At 35.4% G+C, this 13966-nt stretch overlaps 1 protein-coding gene across 1 annotated transcript in view; it reads left to right on the forward strand.

Moving 5' to 3' along the window:
• The first annotated feature begins 13618 nt into the window (after positions 1–13618).
• Positions 13619–13966, forward strand: part of LOC6045828 (voltage-gated potassium channel subunit beta-2) — a 33584-nt gene continuing 33236 nt past the window's right edge. Inside the window, exon 1 of the mRNA XM_038251737.1 lies at positions 13619–13729. The gene's annotated coding sequence lies outside the window, so the exon portion shown is untranslated. The remainder of the gene's footprint in view (positions 13730–13966) is intronic.

Genomic DNA, 13966 nt, shown 5'->3' on the forward strand with positions numbered 1-13966 from the left:
TTATTTGTAGAAGCATCCTACATATCGGCTTCTTTTTTTATTTCCATTTACTATTTCCGGGTTTTATATCCAGGACCATCATTGACAGTCCTTAAGATATTAGATGGTGTAATTCACTTTTGGGGCATTGACTGTAAAAGATGGTTCTGAATTCAGGGTCCAGAAATAGTAAATTGCAATAAAATAAAAATTAAGATATGTAAAATGAGGTAAAATGCTTCTACAAACAACACACAAAAAACATTTTTTGATTGATACATTCTAAGTCTAGATTTGCATGTTTTTCACCACAGATTTATAGTACAGACTGTCCAGGGGAAACAGACTGGCCGATGCAAAATAAATTGGCACTGGCAACGTATGTTTTGCGCTTGCCAGTTTTGCTGGGCGTAAAGGGCGTTTGGTGGCCAGCGCGTTTGGATCTGTCAAACATTGGCCAAACTGTTTCCTACACAAACTGTAATTTATTGAGTTATCTACGTGCGCATGTATTGCGTGTTTGTTCACGAAGGGTTTTTAGGTTAAAATTTGTACCCGCCAGTGTAACATTCCCAGAATGTCAACTGTCTTGATGGTTCGTTAGGGTAACAATGATCATGCAGATAGCAACGGCTTACTATGATTTGATCACTATGTTACAGCCAGCAAAAACAAATGGTAAGCTAGTGTGCGTGAGATCGGGCTTAGATAGCTCTATAGTGTATTTTTTTTTATTGTTACAAAAGTTTTAGGAAGCAGTTTTTTGTCTATAGCTTCGCTAGGAGACGGTGATTTTAGCGGATTGCAGACTGGATTTTCGCCATGTGATGTGATGATTGTCTAAGCCCAAGTTGCCTAGGAATCGATAATTGGGAATAGAACCAATTCCAGCTGAACCAGATTCTCACCACCATGGCAGCCGTCCATTGCCGGCCGCTCCCATCTCCACCGCACACCAGCAGGGATACCACATTGATGCCACAAGATTTTCGAGCACAGGCTCAATGCTCAAACGTATTGTTTTGCCATGTCATTCGATGATTTTTTATTAAATGAATTACTCATGAAAAAGATAACAATGTTCTGCTTCTTTTGTCAAAGACAGATTTGTAAAATATTATTTTGCCATGCCCCCTATATGGCCATGTGGCTTTTTTTTCCCACGTGAAAAATCTTTAAAAAAAAAACAAAATAAGTATAGATTTCAAACATGTTTATCCACAAACGATGTACCGTCACTGGTGGTGACTTTTGTTCAAAAACGATATTACTGTTGTTATTTTAACACAATAAAAACATTTCAAATTATATCGAAATAAATATTGTTGGGGAATGCTTCTGAATTTACCAACATTTTCCCAGAATATGGCTAGTATAATCACACCGTTCATAAATGCCAATCGTTTTAAAATTAACTCAAACTTACCCTTTAGAGGGGGTGACATTGGGTCAAACAGAAAACATTTTAATTTGTGTAGGTGCTGTAACACCATTAAAACCAATTTAATTATATATAAAAAAAAAACAGAAACTCACTTAAAAGTGTGAAAAAAGTATGATATCACAAAGTTTAAGGTAAATAATAACAGTATAACAATTTATTGAAATGGTACAGAAAGTAAAAAATACTCTCAACAAAACAAGCAACTTAGTAAAACATATTTATTCAAAATTATGGAATTGCAGTGCAATAAATTGCATCCAGAATAAATATGCTTTAAGAATTAAAGCTATTTTGATTTATAAACAGCATTCATGATGTAATTTAAATGCGCTATAAAATATTTTCTTAAAATCGAAATTAATTAAATAGAAAAGTTTTGTTTCAGGAAAATAAATATTTTCATTTTATTTTAAGGAAAATATCTAGTTATGAAAGCTCCTAGTTAATATTTATTTTATTCCAAACATTCCTAAAAATCCAAACTAAAGCAACTTTTCTTTTTTTAATTAAGCATAATTGATTCCAATGATTCAGTGTGTCCAAAAAAGTCGAGCTGTTTAATTTTTTTTCTCCATACAAGAATCAGAGACAGGGACAAGCATTCAATATTACGACCTTTAGAAATGTTAGTCTTAATTTTTTTTTTGAAAATATTGATTTCGAAAAGATCGGAAAATTTCACGAAAGTTTTATTTATAAACATATAAAATCGCACCATTAGTTGCTGAGATATCGACATAAGAAAATTATGGGTTGTTTGGATAGTAAACATCCATTTTTGTGTTTTAAAATCTTTGCATGGCAATATCTTAGCAACAAAGAATTTTCTCATCATTTCAAATTTAGGCAAACATGGGCACTAATTTTTTTTTTAAATTAATAACTGCAACTAATTTTAAAAAAAGTTACCTAAAAATAGCTATAACTTGAAAACGGTGCACTTTATGAAAATTTCACTTATGTACTTTTAGATTGCAAATTCGATTTTACATCGAAAAATAAAATTGAAATTAAGTTGCGGTCAATATTTCGATTTTTTTTAATCAGTATTGATTCAAAAATTCATAACTCAACCAACTATTTTTTGCCCGTTCTGAAAATTTCTGAAAAGTTGGCAAAACTATAAAAAAATAGTGTTTTTTTTGCAAATCATGTTTTAGTGACAAAAAGTGAAATTAAAAATCAGCAGAGTAAATTACCATTTATCATTTTTTTCAGTGTAGTCCTTATCCATTCCTACAACTTTGCCGAAGACACCAAATCGACCAAAATTTTCTTCATTGCTGCCAAATTTGTATGGAAAACTATATGGACAAACTAATGATGCAAAATGGCTTGGGCACCAAAAACGGTTTCAGACGGATTAAAAAAATCAAAAAAATAAAATTTAAGAATAAAGACCGATTTTGTATAGAATTGCTCAAAAATCAATTTCGTGTGTTTGGAAAAGTTGTAGACAACGCGCTAAAAATCGTTCTTTTAGTCATGGACATCCAAATTGTTTAAGTCTTACTCTTACTTTAAATTGATTTTGCTATCGACTACGTGTTTTGATAAATTTAAAAAAGATTGAGCTAAAATTTGGAATTAATTTTACATTTTTATCAGTTGTTTAAATAGGCAATTATTTACGATTTAAGATTTTTTATCCAACTTTACCTCAAAATAAATACAAAAAAATATTAAATATGCTAATTTTTCAATCTTTTCAATACCTTTGAAATTATTAACACTGGGACGCCCAACGCATGTTCAATATACTCGGATGCCAAAGCCTCCCTAAAACATTGGAATGGTAACTTCAACTCAACTTTCGGGCTTGTCTCCGCGGATTTTTGGGCGATATTTTTTACTAGAGCAAACCAAAGTTGGAACGACGTTTTTGATCGCATAAATTACAGATTTGATCATATCGAGTTCTGCAAAGTTTAAGGATCATCTAGACATCCTTATAATTCACTCAAAAAAAAAATGTCCCGGTTGGTTGAGTTATGCCCGAGAACCAGCGAGTTGAAAGTACCGTTCCATCTTTTTTAATGAATTTTATTTATGTTGATCTTGACGGCATTGAATTGAAATTTATTTCCCAAATTGATATAAAAAAAACTAAAAAAAATTAAAAAATTAAGTGACTCTTTAAAACTTAAATTATTTTAATGTGTCTATATATTTGAGTGGTTTTATCTCAAATATGAAGTTGAGGGTATAGTTTATTTTCTCAGCTTAAAGAAAAACTAATATTTTCAGGGAAGGGCACCTTTGGCCCCTATTTTTTAATCTTTAAATTAATTGAGAAACAAAAACAATGTTTGCTTGAAGCTCATTTTTTCTCTAAAAATCTAAAATGTTTGCCCATGTTTCTCTTTGGCTCAAGAGATGGTCCCTATTAACATAAAAAAAAACTAAAAAAAATACCTACAACTTTGACGATGGATAGTAAACGTGTATTTTATGAAATGTTATGTAATATAACAATCCGAATTGTGTAACCCATGAAATAAGGAATATATTTTAGACCAAAATATTCATCAAATTTTTTGGTGAATCTTAAAGTATGTATCGTTCGTTTTTTCGTTACTGGTTATTTTTTAATGTAAGACGCACTTGCAAATGAGGTAGTGAAACTGAAATTTTGCGCGATAATCCTGAAATTGGGGTTTTTAGTTCCTTTGTACTTAAAAAAATATTGCATGAGAGAGGAGATACAAGATATCTTGAGTTTGTTTTAAGTGTCAAAAGGAAATCTTTCGATTAAGATTCTTCGATCACTTATAGGACCAGCTACGGTAATTAGCTAAGATCTGAGATTTTGAATTTTTGTTTTTTCGCAGAGAATCATTTTTAGACACTTCATTTATAAATATATTTAGTTTTTTGCCTTGTTACGAAAATCTTATAAAATTGTCAGCAATAATTATTTTTGCAATTCCGTCGTGAAACTACTTACTTTTCCTGTCATTCTTGAACGACGAAATAGCCTACTTTTCTGTACCAAAAATAACAGAATCGAATAGCAACACTTTTCAAAATGAATGCTGAAACGTTCTACTTTTCAGCACTCAAATGGGTGCTGAAAAGTTGAACTTTTCAGCACTTGTTTCGAAAAGTAACACTTTTCAACATTTTTTTGATTTAAACGATTTATTTACAAAATACATGAAAATTTGACATAAAATTTCACTCAGTGTGTGTTTTTTGGAATTGCAAAAAATGTTGTATGGAACTCGTTGCAAAACTTGATTTTTTCAGCACTCTTCGTATTTATCCAACTCGGTGAACCTCGTTGGATAAATGTACGACTCGTGCTGAAAAAATTCTCTTTTTGCAACTTGTTGCATAAACTACTATTTTTAAGTTGTTACAAAATAGAACTATCGAAGACTACATCTACTTTCAATGCAAATTTGCAAGCACATTTTTAGCTACTTGATACCATCAACAAAAAAATGAAATTGTGTTTGCATATTGGTACGCATTTTTTAGGGTTTATTAACTTTGGATACTGTCATTTTGTTTTTTAACAGCTTTCAAACTTTTGCAAAACGTAGTTACATGAGTATTAAAAAGTGTACATTCAATTACAGGCTCAAAGTATAGAGTTATCTAAGCCCGTTCTCACGAACACTAGCACGCCATTGGTTTTGCTGGCGGGTACAAAATTTAACCTCACTTTTTTTCGTGTACGTACACGCAATACATGCGCACGTAGATAACTCTATTGATATGAATCTGCCGAAATATATAATTCAATATTGAATTGGAAAATATTATGACATTGAAATATAAGTAATAATTTTAAACACAATAATTGTATGGTTTTGAAGTGTAACAAAAAATGTATGCATATAAGTGAATTCAAAGCGCGTATTTTTTTTAAGAAGAGATTTTTTTTAAAGGCCACGTGGTCAGCCGTCGACCCCCTCCCCTAAGGAGACCACGTGGTTTATGCACGACCACATACTCATTTGAGTTTTTGTGATGTGCCCGAAAATCTTCAAAATCTGGCATGCCTGCGCACCAAGGACAAGGATACACTGAGGAAAAAGAATGTAAGATTTTCATAAGTCTACATCTTATGTGCTGCCTGATTTGAGTATCCACTAGCCTCTCGCGATTTTCATAGACAATCTTATGACCGTCACTATAAATTCATATGGTTATAACAAAACTTTACTTATGTATTTGGTCCACTGTTGATAGACTATGGATTTAATAAGAAATTCTTATGGAATTCATCTGTAATTTGTCAATGGTTTTCGCGTAAGATGCTAGTGTGAAATTTTTTGACATTTCAAGATGGCAAAAGGACGGATCGTGCAGACAATTTTAAACCCTCGCGACTCCAAATCGCCCCGTAAAACGTTCCGGTAACAACTTCACAAAGGTGCTTCCGCCGCTATGAGTTTCTGATCGGACGAATCAATTTTCTTGTTTACTGCGACTTCCTAGACTCAGGTAAGTTCTGTGACGGGTGCACTATGGTACATTGGGTGGCCTAGTTTCAAAAAAGTGACCTTCTCCAAATATTTGTCTCGAAAGTAAACATTCTAACTAAGAAAAATCCAAATTTTCAAAGCTCTAAGTTTATTCGTTACGGAGATACGCAAGCTGAAAGTCAAAAAATGGAGTAAAAAACTAGCGTTTTTCGTAAAAAAGGCTAATTGTTTAATTTTAACATAGCTCAGCCATTTTAAATGTTTTACTAGGACAAATATACATCGTTGGAAAGGTAATGAGATAAGCTTTGAAACTATCAATAGATAAAATGTAGTTTCTAAACCAAAACCTGAAGTTTTCATCGAATAACTGGAGCATTTTTTTTGACAAATCATATTTTTTTGTGTTTGTTAATCGAGTACTTTTTTTGCTAACCGATGCTAAACATGAAACTAAGATCACTTGAAAGATTGGATTATAATCTAACATTGCTGAAATTTCCAGCCTGCGATTTTTTGCGTTTACGGAGATATGCCATTTTGAACATTTACGTTTTATCAAAATTTGCTGCAATCTACATATATGCATATATGCGCCCGTTTATTTCACTTGCTTTGCTACCTACTTCGTGGGCATCGTCGCTTCAAAAATCAATACCTGGTTTCAAGAAGTTCGAAATGACTTTATTAGAATTTTCTTTTGCCTACATTTAAAATTGAGTACTTTAGTCAAAATAAGGTATTCGTACCGAAGTTTCTCAAGCGAAACTGGAGAATCTCAGTTTGATACCGGAAAAAGTATTCATCAAAATGTTGACTTAGCATGATGAATTTCTGCGATCAATCCATGAAACTGATCCACATTTAAGTTCTATGTTGGTTAGTACAAAACATCATAAAAAGTACCTTTAACATATCCTGAAGCTGTCACAAACTCTATAATCAAATGAATTTTAAGAATATGGTTTGTATTTTATCGTTTTACTTCATAATTAATATTTTGAATAAAATTATTTTTTCTGTTATTTGATTTAACAATTAAAATTTTCGCAATTTATGCCCGTAAGGGTGGAGGGGGGGGGGGGCGGTCTCAAGTTATATGGCATGGACTCACAAAAAGAAACACACAGCAGTAAATAATAAATATTTGACTTAAAATGAATTTATTACGCTTAACAAAATTTTGTTGGAGGGAAGGAGGAGAAGGGGGGTGAAAGAAAGAGGAGGGAGGGGTTGTGTCCATAAAGTGGGGATGTATTAGCTTATCCATAATTTAATAATATAAACTTGCAATACAATATATATGCAATTCTGTTGCACTTGCAAATGTATGAAAAGACTATTTATTATAAACAATCAACTATTGAAAAACATGAAAAGTCATAAAAATCGACGTATATCATTTCAATACCATACAATTACCCAAATTTGTATGAAAAAACATTTAAAAAGCAAAAAAATAATTTGGCCGCCTGTTTGTATGGAGATGGCCCATAGTGGGCTGGTTGCTCAGCTCAGGGACGACACGTGGCCGTCAGCTGATGAACAGCTGACCGGAATGCGCGGGACTCGGCCTTACGGGGTGGCTCGGGCCGGTTTTGGACTTTTCCCGGTTCCGCGGCTGTCAGCGTTCAGCAACTGGACAGGAAGCTCCGGCCTTAGGGTTGACTCCGGCCGGGACTAACGATCTCCGCTGTCCTCGTGTGGTGGTTCAGGGACCCTCCCTTCTTCACCGGGCGATGTGGTGACGAATCGCCTCCTAGCGTGCGCTCACGCTCTTCGTCCTCGTGCTTCGCCTGGTGACGGGCGGCGACAACGAGAAGTGCGGTGCGCGGGGAACTTCGTCTCCGTTTTCCTCTGCTGCTTCTGCTGCTCGTGTGTTCGCGCTGCTGCTGGGCTGGTGCTGCTGCGGGATTGTTAGCGCTGTTGCTAACGGGCGAACTTCTGTTCGAAGAAACTACATGAGCACATGCACGGGTTGGTAATGACCACAATTAACTTAGCTCCTGGTTCGCACACAATTCAAAAACTATTAGCACTAGCGCACACACAAAATTACTAAACGGGAAACTACGAAAAACGGAAATTTAATTAGAAGACCAAATAAGGAACACGTCACTATACTACATTACATTTTGTATAAAAAGCCAAAACTCGCGGTACAAAATGCGCACTTCCACTCTCGTTGATAGCTGGGGACAAAGTGAACGAGCCCTGGAGTCCTCAGAATAGGGAAGGTCGCAACGGACGCTCAAGCGGTTTGACCGGAATTACGTCATTCCTTGAGATGCTCTCTGGGTAACTGCGTGCGACAGAAGTAGCGAACTCCCCATCCCTTTTTAGCAACTCGACGTCGTCGTGCTATCTTGTCGCACCCGACGTTCCGAGAAAAACGCGTTTTAATGTTTGACCTTGAATATACAAAAACGAGAGCACGCAATGTAAACAATAACAAACACGTTTTGTTTGGTTGACCATTCTGTGTATAGAGTTATCTACGTGCGCATGTATTGCGTGTACGTACACGAAAAAAAAGTGAGGTTAAATTTTGTACCGACCAGCAAATCAAATGGTGTGCTAGTGTGCGTGAGAGCGGGCTTAGATAACTCTATTGTCCCAAAGTTTGGTTGAAGTTGGTTGCTGGAGTCCCGAGTTATAATAACAAATGTTTACGGTAGTCTAGCTTGTACGTGCGACAAACGCATCCTGACTTTCCTGGCCTGAAATCCCTTTGGCCTTTTGTCGCACTTACATCAATTTTCATGGAGTGACAAGATAGCACGACAAGATTGAAACTACTTTCATATATAAAGTGACAAAAATGCACGGAGTTTTTTCGGTTTTTGTTGAATATCTCAGGATTGAAATCGAATTTTGGGGATCTGTGACGGTCAAAAGGTGAGGCATTGTGAGCTGCACAATATGGCGTTCTTAACTCAATTTGGCCCAACATGCACGTACGACAAGTTAGCACGATGGCGACGAACTGTGTTCTCGGGTCTAGCTGTGGTGTTCTCTCACTGAGGTAGTTCAAGATCGGCTCATCTCTCTCAAGAGTCTCTCTCCGGGTCTTAAGGCAATCGGTCCAAAACAGGTTGAGTTACCGTGGTGAATACTACAGAGATGTTTACCGAAGAGTGCAAGCGGAGTTTGACTACACGGATTTTATTGCAAAATGTAAATAAATAACATTTAACATTGAAACAAATAAATAAATAATTTTGCCAAACAGGCCAACTGTTACAATATTTTTAAATTTTTTGATAATAGATTTTATTTCATTCAGATCCGTATTAAAAACTTCATCTGATGAAAATTCTTGTTCAACAATATTCTGAAATTCTATTGAAATTTGATTTTCAATAGGACTTAAAACATTCAAGTTGAAATTATGAGCACTCTCAAACTGCTGAGCAAGCTTTTGAGCTTTTCCCCCATAAGTTAATAGAATATTATCACCATCTTTTAAAGAAGGGATTGGTTTTTGAGGTTTCTTAAGAACCTTTGAAAGTTTCCAAAAAGGTTTGGAATAAGGTTTAATTTGTTCGACATCTCTTGCGAACTTTTCATTTCGCAGGAGAGTGAATCTGTGGTCAATAACCTTTTGCAAATCTTTTTGAATTCGCTTCAGTGCAGGATCACGAGAACGTTGATACTGTCTTCGGCGACCATTTTTCAGACGAATCAAAAGCTGAAGATCGTCATCAATAATGAGAGAATCAAATTTGACTTGGACTTTAGGAATAGCAATATTCCTAGCATCCAAAATTGCATTAGTTAAAGATTCCAAGGCTGAATCAATATCAGCTTTGGTTTCTAAAACAAAATCACGATTTAAATTATTCTCAATATGATGCTGATATCTGTCCCAATTAGCTTTGTGGTAATTAAACACAGAACTATTGGGTCTGGTGACTGCTTCATGAGAAAGTGAAAAAGTTACTGGAAGATGATCAGAATCAAAATCAGCATAAGTCACTAAAGGACCACAATACTGACTTTGATTTGTCAAAACCAAATCAATTGTTGATGAAGAAAAGCAAGTTGGCCCATTCGGGTATAAAACCAAATAAAGACCAGAAGTGCAATCTCTGAATAGAATTTTACCATTGGAATTTACTTTTGAATTATTCCAAGGTTGGTGTTTGGCATTAAAATCACCGATGATCAAAAATCGAGATCTATGCCGAGTAAGTTTATTCAAATCCCCTTTGAAATAATTTTTATTTTCCCCAGTTCATTGGAAAGGCAAATATGCAGCTGCAATCATAATTTTCCCAAAAGAAGTTTCAAGTTCAATGCCAAAACTTTCAATAACTTTCAACTTAAAGTCACGTAAAGTGCTATAAGTCATATAACGGTGGATAACTATTGCAACTCCACCGCCATTGCGATTCATTCGGTTATTAGTTATTAGTTATAACTTTATAATCTGGATCACTTTTCAAATAAGTGCCAGTTTTTAAAAATGTTTCGGTTATAACAGCAACATGCACGTTATGAACTCGTAAAAAGTTGAAAAATTCATTTTCTTTCGCTTTTAAAGAGCGAGCATTAAAATTTCATAATATTGATGGAATTACTTAGATCCATGATTAAACTTCAGGGTAAGAACAACATCATTCGCAAATTTTAATCCAATCTGGATTGCTTCCATCATGGATGTAGCATTACTCATTGTTTGAATCAAACCAAACAGTGAGTTTTGCAAAAAAGTCATTTTTTCAAACGTAACATCGCCGAGATCAGAAGATCCCAAAGCGTTGCCAGCAGAAAAATTTTCAAATGAGATTTGAGGTACCTGCCCAATTTCAGGAAGATTGGTAGAGGATTTAAAATTCGTGGATGAACCCGAACCCGAAACGACGTTGGCATAAGAAATACAATTGTTGTTACCTAACTTTTCCACGGTAGGGGTATTTCTAGTATTATTCGAGTAAGACAGCACGAACGTTTGATTTAAAGATGCAGGTAGGGGAGAGTGGGGAGACTTGATCCCCGGGGACACTTGATCCCAAGCCTGTATCTCGTCAGCATGTGGGTAAAACAATTAGCTTTATTCTAGAAAGTTGTGCGAAATTAACTAAAACTCATTGTAGAAAACAAAGAAAAAAATTAAAAAATGTTTAGATTCAGTTACACACATTTTTCTAAAACGAGCTGCAAAAAACTTCCAAGAGATTTTTTTTTCTTTGTATTGATATGTATAGAAAATACTCAAAAATTATTTAAAAAAATATTTTTTACACATGAATTGTTTGATAAACTTATCAACTCCAAAACCCTTACGCATTTGATGTTAAATTTATCGTCATACTATTTTTACAATCAATTGTTTAAAAAAGTGCGTTTAGGGAGACTTGATCCCTGCATTTTTACAGTCACTGGAATCAGCCTCAAGATTAATTAATTGAGCTGGGTTTTCATACATAGTTTCCTTTAGTATAGTTGTACATAACTTACTGCAGTTTGAACCATTTTTCAAAAGTTTCGTAAACAAAAATTTGCAGCTTTTGTAAACATGCTTAATTTTGGTCTAAAAAATAATATTTTAAGTTTTTAAATATTTAATATAATAAACTTGTTATATTTTGAACACAAACGTACAGGTTTTATGTGAAATTGCTGTAGCTTATAGAAAATTAAAAGTTTGGATGAATAAGAAACATTTTGCTTAAGATTTCTTCAAAATGTTGAAAGGAGGATCAAGTTACCCCTAACATTTTTAAAATGCCGGTTTAAAATATTTTTTTAAAACGCTTGGCATGATTCGAAGAGTTCATCTGATGAAATATCCTTATTAGCCAAACACAGATGAATGTTTAAGCTTTCAATTCATGCAAAAAGTTTATAGTTTTGTGAGAAATTGACAGAGTTATGTGCGATACAAAAAAAGGGGATCAAGTCTCCCCACTCTCCCCTACAACCTGACTTTGAGAAAATTTCGGTTTGGATTTCGGCTGATGCTTAGCACGAGAATCCAAAACCTTTTTTCTGATGGGGCAATCCCAGAAATTTGATTTGTGATTTCCACCACAATTTGCACATTTAAATTGGGTGACTTCTTTCACGGGACAATTGTCCTTGTCGTGAGAAGAATCCCCGCAAACCATGCATTTTGGAACCATGGCGCAATGATCAGTACCGTGACCGAATGCCTGGCAACGCCGGCACTGGGTCAGATTCTGGCCATTACCGCCATGTTTCTTAAAATGCTCCCACTTCACCCGTACATGGAACAAAAACTGAACTTTGTCCAAAAGTTTCAAATTGTTGATTTCATTTCTGTTGAAATGAATCAGATAAAATTGTGAAGTCAAACCAAAGCGAGAAATATTCCCGTTTGATTTTTTCTTCATTGGCATTACTTCCCACTCGGAAAATAATCTGGTAAATTTGAGTGTCTGGCGCTGGTGGACGTTTGTCGTGCAGTTCAGACACACTTGACACACTTATCCTAGACAAGTTTTGCGTAACGCCAGATGAATCTGGCGAAAATCGGGCGAAAATTCTGCCAGCTGTCTGGCACAAAAACCAACCGGTTCAATCGGTTGAACCGTGCACGACGGGTTTGTGTCATATTCGCCAGAAATCATGGCAGAAATCTGGTGTAAATCTGGGGGAAATTCTGCCAGATGGCTGGCGTAAGCCCCCAGACGAACGCCAGAATTGTGGCTGCCATTTCCGACCGGGATTGGGATGGGGCAAAGCCCAAGCAACACCTTAAGTTCGTTTTTGATCTCATCCACCGACAAGTCGTTGGAGAGACGAGCATTCTTGGTCTCATACGTGTAGAAATTGTGTTTGTGGTTTTTCAAATAACCAACAAAAGTTTGGCGATCTTGTAAAGATTCCGTCAATAAGCGACATTCTCCTCTTCGACCAAGCTGGAACGAAACCTTCAAATTGCAAGTTTCTTTGCAATTCTTCAGTTGCGTTCGAAAGCTGGCCAAATCGGAGACGGAAGTCACTACAATTGGCGGTGCCTTTACTCGTTTCTCGACGGCAGAAGGCTCAGTACGAGGAGAAGGTTCCTTGTCATCAGTTTCGGATAAAACACCGAAACTGTTTGTCAATGGAATTGGAGGATTGACCTCACTTTCAGAATCAGAATCAGACCTCAGATGAGGCTGTTTTCTTTTTCTGTTTCCGTTAGCCGGTTTAGCGTTCAAACGCTTCATCGACGTAACGACCAAATCTTCAGAAGATTTGCGTTTACCTTTGTTTTGACGCATTTTGCAAGCAAAGTTCTCTTAAAAAGATGGCTTCGTTTGTAAAATACAACAAAATTTCAGGTGGGGTTAGTCTTGAAAAGACTGTTTAGAATTTTGGAAAAAAAACTCAGGTAGTCTTTAAAAAGACTGTGAATTTTGTTTTGAAATAACTCTGAGCTTAGGTAGTAAAAAATACCGCAGCTCTAGTGTCCGTTCACCACGAGATTCGCAAGACACTGATCTTTTTTCATGTTTGCGATTTTCAAACAATGTAGGCGTATCAGAGGTACAAATACGGCCATATCATTCTTTTTCTAATATAAAGATTTCCGGGGAGTAAGTGCTGATTTGATGTCACGGGTTTTTTAAACAGTATTGCTGTCATTGGTGTTCTACAATTAAATCTGCACCAATGTCGCAGAAATTTTCACCCAGCATTTGGGACGGTTTAGATCATAATTGCTAGTAACCCCTTAACACATTGTTGGATATATTCGGTATCTTGTTACTTTAACGTTTTTTGCGTTTAGCTACCCCTTGAGCATGGCGCATGCGCCGTACTGTTTCTTAAAAGTGTAAATCTTTATGGTTCACCTTTCGGAATCAAAATCAAACTTTCAGTAAAGTTAAAGTATATACAAACAGGATTACATTAAGTAAGTTTTGCTGTAAAACTTCAGTGTATGAGTGTTCTTTTGCAGATCTGTGATAACTGTTGCATACCTGTTTTTAATTTTTCTTCAGCGAAAATCTTTGGCTATTTTTAGTCGTCGTAAAAATTACTGCTATCCTAGTTTTATACTAAAGCTATCGATGTGGAGTGTTGTTTTATTATCTAGTTTAATTCGATTAATTTGTGTAAATAACTAGTGAGAACTATCTGTTGAGCATAA

Source organism: Culex quinquefasciatus, chromosome 2, assembly GCF_015732765.1.
Source record: "Culex quinquefasciatus strain JHB chromosome 2, VPISU_Cqui_1.0_pri_paternal, whole genome shotgun sequence".
Taxonomy (NCBI): Eukaryota; Metazoa; Arthropoda; class Insecta; order Diptera; family Culicidae; genus Culex; species Culex quinquefasciatus.